This window comes from Gossypium arboreum, chromosome 3, assembly GCF_025698485.1.
Source record: "Gossypium arboreum isolate Shixiya-1 chromosome 3, ASM2569848v2, whole genome shotgun sequence".
Lineage (NCBI taxonomy): Eukaryota > Viridiplantae > Streptophyta > Magnoliopsida > Malvales > Malvaceae > Gossypium > Gossypium arboreum.
In genome coordinates this window covers 123,889,715-123,901,645 of record NC_069072.1, presented here as the reverse complement: position 1 = coordinate 123,901,645, position 11,931 = coordinate 123,889,715, and positions in this window count along the sequence as shown.

Genomic DNA, 11,931 nt, shown 5'->3' with positions numbered 1-11,931 from the left:
TAAGTTGTGTAAGGCTTACCAAAATTAATTTTATTTTGTAACACTTAACCACAAATTAAGTGACAATAATTTTGTGTAAATTTTCAAATAACACTAACCTCGAATTTAATTAATGGATAACCAAGGTTATTGCAAACACTAAAATATAATAAATGAAAACATAGTACATTAATATATAGAGTTAAATTGAAATTACTAGTAATTAATTACTTGTGCAATTTTATTTTGATAGTTTAGGGGAAATGAATTGTAATTGAAGCCTCTTTGACCATTAAATGTGATCATTATTCCAGAAAACGTCTGAATGTTAGGGTGCAGCATTGAATAAACTAGCTAGCATCACAAAATTAATTAATTAATTTAATTCATACATCAAAGCATTAATTTGCTATTGATATTCGAATATCTTATACTCCCAAAACATTACATGCATAATAGGCAATGTTTTGGATGTTTACATGCCACACAATTATTGCACCACCGTGCCTCAAATCTAATTAGCTTTACTTGGTTAAGCAAAATATTAACAATTTGTACCATTTGAATTATTTCAAAAGTTTAAATTATTACTCAAATAATATTGAGTGAACGATTAATAATATTTTTTTATTTATGAAATAATAATTTTAATTCGGATAATGGACATATTCGAAATTATTCAAATTGAGTAACCTACTACTCTTGGATATATCGAAATAAAGAGTAAATAAAGTTGAATTTATAACAATTTTAATTAAATACCCCCATACAAATATTAACAACAAATCATGGAGATTGTTGGTAATAGATTTTAGAAACATTGAAAGTAGAAAATTTCAACTATTAATTAAAATATATATAATGTCGTTCTAATCTAACTAATTAGTAAATGATGACCATGACTTCAATTCATTATTAATTTTGTTAATTAAGTATTGATAGAATAGGGTTTGTTGTCAATTGTCAACAAATTAATTTGCAATTAAAAAACTAATTACGCATGATTAATTAATATCAGTGTACAACTGGTACTTATTACTAAAAGAAGAAATCTCCGGTCCTTTTGAAATTTCCATTATTTTTCTTTGTTCATTACATAAGTTGATATGTTCTCTGGCATTGACAAAGAAATTAATCAATAAACTAAGTTCATTATTAATTTATTCCCATATTTTATATTACTTAGTTAATTCTTTTTGGATTTTTTTCTAATTTGGGATTATTAAGAATTTTGGGGAAAAATGAGTTTATCAAAGTTTCTTTTTTAAATTTTTTTATACTATCCGTTTTAAACTTTTTTTATACTAACTTTTATAGGTTGAAAGGTTTTTAAGTAGGCATATTTTTAATTTGGTGTTTATTTTTGAATTAAATTTAATTCTCGATTTTTAAAAAGAGTCAAATTTTTAATGTGATATATAAGACAAATAGTGTTATATTACCATAATGCACATGAATTATCATGTTAACAATGTTAAAATTAATATTTTAGTCACATTTTCGTTAAAAAAAATGACTTGACTATTAGTTTTTGAAAAGCTAAGGGTCAAATTTAGCTCTAAAATGGAATAAGAATCAAATTAATAGAAAATGTAAATGTTGAGAGTTAGTAAATGTTGAGAGTTAAGTTATCATTATGCTTTTAAGTATCAAGGAATATTCGTATGAAAATTGTTATACATCAGTGATCACCAGGTAGGATCCGGGTCGCGTACCCACGACCCGGATAGGTCTCACCAGATGATTGAGTGTATTCCGAACCATGAGAGGACAACAAGGGGAGCTCGCACGAACCAAGGGAAGGCCATAGTCTTAGTTCGCATATACATAAAGAGCTCGTAGAAGGGAGACTGCTTGGTCTGGCAGGCAACCCAGGTGAATTGTAACAGTGAATTTGTCACATGACTTCAAGGTCCCAAAGGATATGTTCAAAGAAATGAGGGACCCGCGAGCCCTTTGATGCAATACAACGACTACATAAATGTACTGGGGCATCAAATACAGCAAAGTGTAAGGCCTTTTCCACAACCCTTAAGGGAAGTGCCAACAACTGGTACATATCCCTTTCCCAAGGTTCAGTTTGAAGTTTCTTGAAATTAGGAAAGATGTTTTTAGGAATATTCAGAGCCCATAAAGTAATCATGAGTACACCTATGGGGTTGATGTCAGTGAAGCAGAGAAAGGGCAAGTCCCTTCAGGATTATTTGAAGAGGTTCCATGTAGCAACCCTCAATACGAAGAATTTGGAGGACTAGTGGGCCATAGATACCTTTATAATAGGGGTATAGAATGATCATGTATAGTACTCCTTTATCGATAATAGGCTGCAAATTTTAGTTGACTTGTACGAGCAAGCCCACAAGTTCGTAGAGACGGAGGAGATTAAGAGAGTGTCGTGTGGCACCTTTTAGAGGGAAGATAGAAAGTTTAAGAATAAAAAAAGAACCTCGCAATAGGCAAGGCCTTCCCGGTCAATCATTACGAATAAGAAGTGATAGGCCGCAAAGAAATCAAGCTCAAGGCGATTCACCCAGGGCTCCCTAGAGGTCTCAGCCAAAGCACACCAGGAGATATGTAACGCCCCTAACCCGAATCCGTCACCGGAATAGAGTTACGGAGCATTACCGGAGTTACCGATTTATTTATTAGATATTTTATTTCATCTAACGTTCATATTTGGAACCAATTAAAATCAATCATATTGTCCTTTAAACATACTTATTTTTCTCGACATGTTTTACTTGAATTTATTACTCGTCTCAATATACTTAATTTCCTTGTATCAAGATAATCACATATTGACATATCATGATAAATATCATTCTCTTGTCATTTCTTCATAAATATAAATTAGGTAATTCATTATATCGATATTTCATGCATTTAGAAATAAAATTCTTGCAATTTAATCCTTATTTCCAGTCGTTATTCTCATACAAATTGATAACAACCCATGTATTCTATAAAATATCAGAATTTTTCATAATTTCAACACTTTTAAATTTAATCATTAAAACATGTTTTTTTCCTCGATCTTGAACTAAATTAATAATTTTATTCAATTTTGCAATTTTAAATAATAAAATAATTCACTTCATGCAAATTGGTCATTTCTAACTTTTTACAAATTTACCTATAAAGTTTTACTTTTATTCAATTTAGTCCCTGAGCCTAAAACATGCAAATTAGCTATGCCAGCTGAATATTCATACATATTTTCCTCCTCCTCCTCTCCATTCCACATCCTTAGTTTATATAATATGCTTATATCACTATTTACTTATATGTATATTCAAAGCTATCCATTTGAGTCATAGTCACTAAATTATTTATATCTTGAGCTACGGAACTCCAAATTAAGATCCGTTAATTTTATCTAAAACTAGACTCACAAGTATTCTTACCATAAAATTTTCAGAATTTTTGGTTTAGCCAATTAGTACATTTTATTCATTAAAGTCTCCCCTGTTTTTCTATTTGACAGTTCTGACCACTCTTCACTAAAGTTTAATTATCTCTTTAAAAAGAATTCAAATGATGTTATCATTCGTTTATTATAAAAATAGACTCATTAAGGAATCTAACCATATAAATTATGTCCCAAATTTACTTTTTTATAATTTTTAATGATTTTTCCAAGTCAGAATAGGGATCTAGAAATCATTCTAAACCAGTCTCACAAAAATATAAATATCTCAAAATATAGAATTTCTTTACTTTCTCTATTTCTTTTATATAAAAATAGACTCAATAGCTTTAATTCCATATCTCACTCAGCTTCTAATTAAATTTCTACCATTTTGGTAATTTTTCAAAGTTAGCCTATTGTTATTGTCCAAAACTACTTTAGTGCAACATATTGATTACCAAGTTTATAATACTCTTATTTCCATTCTCTACCATATTTCTCATTATTTTCTCTCATTTCCCTTCACTAATATATCAAGAACATGGATCCTTATATAAGAAAAATCTACCTTAACATCATTTTCATGCTTTTGATATTACCTTACATGAGAAACTCTACTTAAAATATATTGAAATATTAGAATTCTTACCTTGTCCAATTGATTTTAATCTTTAACTTGATTTTTCTCTCTGCTCCAGCTTCTATTTCTTGAATGCAACTTGATATTCCAACTCCCCTTAGTCTCCTTAACATTTTTCTCTCTTGGTAGCTATGAAAATTCTTTTGATTTTTAGGTGAAGAGGTTGAATTTTTGGTGGAAGGACTAAATTGTAAAGAAAGGAAACTTTACTCTTCTCTTTTCTTTAAACTTTCCTTTCTAACGTGGGATGCATGAAAATGATGGTGTTGTTCCCTCTCTTTTTTTCTTTCCATACACACATATATATACTAAATAAAATAATAAAATAATAATAAATATCTTATTAAAATATTAAATAAATAATAATTATCTAATTAAATAACTATAAAATATCACCAACATCATCATTACTTTCTAAATTTCTCTCTCTTCCAATTGACCATTTTGCCCTTTGTGATCTTTTAAAATTCCATTCTTGAGTCATCACTTAATTTGATAAAATTGCAATTTAGTCCCTCATAATTCTTCACCTATTCAATTTGGTCCTTATTCATCAATTTTCCTTGGTTTCTAGATCATTCCACCCTTAAAATATTTTCACTATTAGTCTTTCAACTTTTTTATATTTACACTTTAATTCCTCAAATTTTAAGTATTTACTTTGGCCCATAAAATTTTTCTCACTTTTACAATTTAGTCCTTTCTTGAATCAATATGTCATAATATACTTCCCAGTGACAAAACTCAATTTTCCTCTTCTTATCACTTTATTTCCTTATTTTATTATATTAAGGATAATATCTTACTGTAGAAATTTTCGGGGTGTTACAAGATATGTTCCCCGGTGCAGGTTTAAGGCTTACACCCCTTTGAATATGTCACCCGTACCTACATTCTCAACCAAGTCAAGAGCCTTGGCATCCTACCCAAGCCATCCCCGATGAGGAGCACTGCAAGAAAGTTGAATTTAAGGGACAAATGTGCCTTCCACGGTGACATGGGACACAAAACCGATGATTGTTTCACATTGAAGAATGCTATAGATGAGGCAGTGTGAAATGGCGAGCTTACAAAGTTTGTGAACCAGAATGGTTCCCAATAGGGTCAAAGCTCGCATAGTGATCCTAAAAGTAAACAAAAAGTTAAAGGTATAATCCATGTGATTGTGGGTACAGATAAAGATTAGGTTGGTTCCAGTACAAAGAGGAAGGTACACATGAGAAGTGTAATGTCAGTCAATGACCCTAAAAAGTCACATTCGCAGGGAAGATAGAGTGTTGAATTCGAAAATGATGATGAGGAATTGGTCTATGATGAATAGGGTAATGATTCAATAGTTGTCTTGGCAAAAATTGTAAGATTTTAGGTTAAAAGGATACTTATAGACAATAGAAGTGCAGTTAAGGTGTTGTCTTGGTATGCATACTAGAAAATGGGGTTAAAGCAACAACTCTTGTTTAGGGCTAGTCCATTGTATGGTTTTGCGAACAATCTCGTTGAGGTAAAATGCTTGATCACTTTGCCAGCCACTTTAAGGGATAGCGAGCACACGACTACAGAGTATGTTCAGTTATTCATTTTAGATCACCCAATGGTGTACAATACTATCTTCGGGCGATCGATAATGAGGATGGAAAAAATGGTGATTGTAACATTCTACATGAAAATTAAGTTCCCAATAAGGACTTGGGTTAGGTTCTTGTGATCAAATCAGTGAACTACGAGGTAGTGCCATATTTTTTCTATTAAGCAAGCACGACAACCTGTGGTTGAAGGGTAGAGTTTGCAAGGAGCAGAGTTGGTAGGCTAGATTTTGGATTTAGACAGTTTGGATGTAAAGGACAAGGAGAGAAGCAAAAAAACTGAGGCCATGAACATACTGAAACTTTACAGCTATTTTGTGACAACGAAGAAAAAACTGTTAAAATCTCATCAGCGTTGGTGGCAGAAAAAAAAGCATGTTAGTCCAATGTTTGAAGGAGAATTCGGACGTTTTTGCATGGTTAGCAGCGGATATGCCGAGAGTTAATCCTCAAGTAATCGTCTATAAGTTGGGCGTGCTCAAAAGAACAAAGCCAATAAAACAAAAGAGAGGAAATTCGTGCCGCAGATGGTCGAAGCAGTAAGGCAAGAAGTAGCTAAACTGTTTTTGATAGACTTTGCATCAGGGAGGTAGAGTATCCGGATTGGGTCTCGAATGTGTTTATAGTGAAGAAAGAAAATGGAAAATGTTCATTGATTTCACTAATCTCAACAAAGCATGCCTTAAAGACAGTTTTCCTCTACTTTCAATTGACTGTTTAATTGATGCCTCGGTAGGTCACAAATTTCTGAGCTTCATAAATGCTTTCTCAAGCTATAATCGGATTCTATTGGATTAGGGTGACCAGGAAAAGATAACTTTCATCACATAATAAGGGCTTTTCTGCTATCGGGTTTTGCCTTTTGGCTTTAAGAATGCGGAAGCAGCCTACCAGAGATTAGTGAACAAAATTTTCAAAAACTAGATAGTCGCAGACTTGAGGTGTATGTAGATGACATGTTGGTAAAATTTGGATCAATGAGGGAGTATGTACGAAGCTTATCCAAGACATTTGCAGTCTTAAGGGGTCACAACATGAAGCTGAACCTTGAAAAGTGTGTCTTTGGTGTGTGAGCTGGTAGATTTTTAAGCTTCATGATTTCAGAAAGAGGGATAGAAGTAAACTCGAAGAAGATCCATGCGATCATGGAAATACCTCCCTTGCAAACAGTAAAAGATATATAGGTTCATTTACAAGATGGCAGACAAGTGCCTCTCTTTTCTTTAACACTTTGAGAACTTCTTTTTCGTGGTTTGGAGAGTGTTAGGTAGCATTTGAAGAATTGAAGTTGTATCTTACCTTCTTCTGCTTTTAAAGTCACCTCGAGTAGGAAAAACTCTCTATCTATATTTGGCTACCTAAGAGGAGACAGTTGCAGCAATGTTAATAAAATTAGAGGGTATTCACCAATTTCCCCAGTGTATTACATTAGCAAAATACTCCAGAACGGCAAGTTGAGGCACTTGAAAATAGATAAGTGTATTTTCGCTTTGGTTATTGTAGCTCACAAGTTACAGCCATACTTCCAAGCCCACCCAATCGTTGTCATGACTAATCAGCCTATGAAGGAAGTATTGTCCAAGGCAGAAACCTCCTAAAGGGTAACAAACGGAGGTATTGAGCTAACTGAATTTGGAGTAGAGTTCGCTCCACGAACAACAATAAAAGGGTAAGCGCTAGTTGATTTTATGGTTGAATATTCATTCGAGCCCTTTTTCCAATTCCTCAGGTAACCCGATTCATAAATGACAAACTCTATATTATGTAAAGAAAAGTAATATATTTAAACTATAATCCACTACAAATATTAATGACAGTTCTTGGTCTATTACGTCACCTCTATAATAGCTTACGAAAAATTTTTAATTTTTACTAAAATTTATTTTCCATTGGTTGCATGCAACATAGTAGTTAGCCCGCTACAGGAGGAAACTGTTACCACAAGAAATTAAAAATTTCATTGGTTTACATTGATAGATCTATGGCAAAGACTGAATCAGGCGCATGAGTACTCTTGGTGGACCCCAAAGAAAACAAGTGGTAGTATGGACTTTCTTTTGGATTTTAAACATCTAATAATGCTACAAAGTATAAGGCGTTGGTATCAAGGTTACATTTAGCTTGCCAGCTTGGAGCGAAACAACTTATATTTCATATAGATTCCCAATTGGTTGCCAAATAGTTGAAAGACGAGTATGAAGTTAAGGAGTCGAGGTTGGAGAAGTACCACAGAATTGCAACCTAGTTGCTAGTAGGGTTTGATAAAATACAAGTAAAATAAGTCCCAAGGAAAGATAACACACGAGCAGATGCTCTGTCCAAGCTGGCATCATCCATTGTCATCAAGCAAAGGGGAAAGATTCTATTGGAGAATAGGTAATCTCCAAGTTATGATGTACTCCTAGTATATATTATAGATCAAGAATACACATGGATGATTCCTATAATTTGTGCATTGCAAGGAATAAGTGATTGCTAGATAAAAAAGAGTTCACAAAATTGCAACATAAGGCTGCCAGGTATATATATCTGTGTTACATGTCACACATATCTCAATAATTTCAGTTCATGAACTAAATAACAAAATAATGAATGATTATCCATCAAACTACTTGACTGTATGGCAATTTAAAATGATTTTTTTTTGTTCTACAATTAGGTAAACCCTTTTAGAGTATGTATTGTATAAAAAAGGATTCTCAAAACCACTACTACGATGTCTGACGCTATCGAAGGCTAAGTATGTGATGCGAGAGATACATGAAGGCACTTGTGGTGAACACTTGGGTGGATGATTACCCGCTCAAAAAATCATTAGGGAAGGGTACTACTGGCCTACAATCCAGAAGGATGTAGATAATTTGGTTCACACATGTAATTATTGCCAGAAAAATGCCAAGATCCAACGATAGCCATTAAGCCTCTCCAAGTTATGTTAGGTCCTTGGTCATTCGCAACCTGAGGGATTGATATCCTTGGCCCGTTCCCAATAGCCACGGCACAAAAAAGTTTATAGTAGTGGTTGTGGGTTATTTCACCAAAAGGATCGAAGTTGAAGCTTTGGCAACTATCACGGAAAAGAAGACGTAGTCTTTCTTCTGAAAATTGATTGTTTGCATGTTTGAGATACACCGCATGGTTATTACCAACAATGGTATAGAGTTTCAGAAAAAGTTCAAAAAATTCTATACTAACCTCCAGATAGCTTTAGCTCAAAATTCTGTAAAAACACCCCAAACCAACGGACAAGTTGAAGCTATGAACAATAAGATTTTGACAACTTTAAAGAAGAAGGTGGAAGAAGCCAAAAGTGTTCAGTTAGAGGAACTGTAACGCCCCCTAACCCTATACCGTCATATAACAAACACAATAACATATTTGTTCAATTCTTTTCATTTACTTACCGTATAAATTCTATACAATATATTCACAATTCACTTGTTTTCACACTTTACTTCTTAACAATATACCATTTTAATTTATTCTAACATCAATCATCATCCATTTGAACTTCACTCATTTCATGAACCTTTTGGTTCATGTTTTCAATCTCATATCTCAATTTCAATTCTCAATTCAATTTCTCATTTTATTCCAATAGCTCAATCAATCAAATTCACTCAACTTATCTTTTCACTTATTTACCCTATTAACAAGACTCGGACCTTGGCAGATACTCGGATCCAACCAAACACACCAATATGGCACCCAGTGCCTCATCGGATAGTTCAAGCAATATTTGACACCCAAGATCTCATCGGCCTAGCAAGTAAAGTTGGTACCCAGTACCTCATCGAATCTATCCGAAGAAATATAGTGACACCAGTGTCTCATCGACTCGAGGTCGAAGAATCCTGAACACTTCCAATCCTATGGCATGCCAACTATGTCCGACTCAGCCCGACATCAATTAATAGGGTATTCAATTCACTTTCAATTTTTTTAATCAATACACATTTTAATTAATCACATAAATTCATAATTCAATACAATTCAATTCACTTTTCAATAACAAATATCCAAATATCACAAATCTCATATTTAAAATTTTCAAACAATTTATATTTCAATTCAATTCAAATAATCAATATATATTCAATAGTCAATATATATATCTATATATATATACGTAATTCAATCAATATAAATTCAATAAATTCATCACATACTATATCAATCCATTTCATTTGCAAAACACAATAATTCTTACTTCAAAACACTTAATATACATATTAAGAAATAAATTCAACAATTAAGTATTAGGTTCGGATTATAGAAATACAAACCGTAATTTTCGAGCTAACCCCCGTTGACTTTGTCTTGTCCTTTCTTAGCCGAGATTTCTGGTACCACATTGACTACGAAATTAATACAATTCATAATCATTAATACATTACTAATTCATATCTTGAATTATAGAATTCTAAATTAAGATCCGCTAATTTTTCCTGAAACTAGACTCACAAATCTTCTTACAATAAAATTTTCAGAATTTTTGGTTTAGCCATTAAGCACAGTTTATTCTTTAAATTCACCCCTATTCTGCTGTCTAACAGTTTTGTCCCTTCTTCACTAAAAATTAATTATCTCACAGTACAGAACTCTGATAACATTCTCGTTGATTTCTAATGAAAATAGACTCATTAGGGATTCTAAACATATAACTTTAAGCCTCTAATTATTTTTATTCAATTTTTTGTGATTTTCCAAAGTCAGAACAGGGGAACCCGAATTCATTCTGACCTTGTCTCACAAAATTTATTATATCTCATAATTTACAATTCAATTGCTTATATAGTTTCTTCTATAAGAAACTAGACTCAATAATCTTTAATTCTATATTTTATTCATCCTCTAATTCAATTTCTACAATTTTTGATGATTTTTCAAACTTAGACTACTGCTGCTGTCCAATACAAAATGTTGATTTACTTTAATTTCAATTTAATTCTAACTAAATTCACTTACTTTTCTATCTTAATTCATACTTTATTTCTACTCAATTTTTAACCAAACTTAGACATAATTATCTATTTTTCATCATAAAACCATAATTTTGAAATTCTTCCAATTTAGTCCTTAAAGCATAAAACTTATGAATCACTTTACAATTCAATCCTTATATCATTTCTAACTTGAATTTCTATCAATTTAGCCCTTAATTCATCATTTTATTTAACATGGACAATATCTAGAAATCTAATAACTTCAAAATATTAACTTAATTTCATCAAAACTTTGTTCTAAAACTTCTAAAACATCAAAATTAAGTAAAAATGGCTAAATTGACTTACCAATTAAAGTTTAAAGCTTCAAAACATTAATTTTCCCTTTTCTCCCTTTCTTTCTTTCTTTCCTTTCTTTCTCCCCTGTTCTTCTCTGTTTCGTTTCCATTCCATTCTGTTTCTTATGTTTATATATAATATAATATAATATAATATAATATAATATAATATAATATAATATAATTAAAACATAAAAAAAAATTAGATTTTCTTCACGGTACACCGCCTCACTTAGGACAAATGGAATAATTGCCATTTTGGTCCTCTTCATTTTCTTTTAATCTACAATTTAACTTTCATCCTTTATTCAATTTAGTCCTTTTTCTTAATTACTCTTCATTAAATTAAATTCACTTAATTAAACTCTAATTAACCACTCATTTTACTTCGTAAATATTTTTAATAAATATTTACTTAATGCTTTTCAGAAATGGAGACCCGAAAATACACTTTTTCGGTAACGGTAAAATTCGGGTCGTTACAGGAACTACTTGGAATTTTATGGGTTTTGTGAACTACACCCCATACTGCAATGGGAGAAACAAGTTTCTCTCTTGTTTATGGTGTAGAAGTTGTGATCCCTATAAAGATTGGCATAAGCTCGCACAAAACACAACACTTTAATAAGGAAGCTAATAGAGAAGCTGTCAGGTTCAACCTTAATCCAATTCATGAGCCCGGAGAAACAACTGAATTCAAAAATATGACATGCGCTCAGCAAGTGGCTCACTACTACAATTCCAAAGTTAAAAACAAACAGTTCCATGTGGGTGATCTTGTCTTGAGAAGTACATAGGCTAGTTTACCAGTTTCACAGCAGGAAAAAATGGCTCCAAATTGGGAGGGACCATATAAAGTCATAGAAAAATCTGATTATGAAGTATACAAGCTAGTGAGAATAGAGGGTACGGTTATACCGCGAACATGGAATACCCAACACCTCAAAAAGTATTAGATGTAACTTTTTACCCTTTGAATAAAAGATATTTCCTCGATAACACTTGTATTTATTAAAATTAAGGCTTGAAGGTTCAA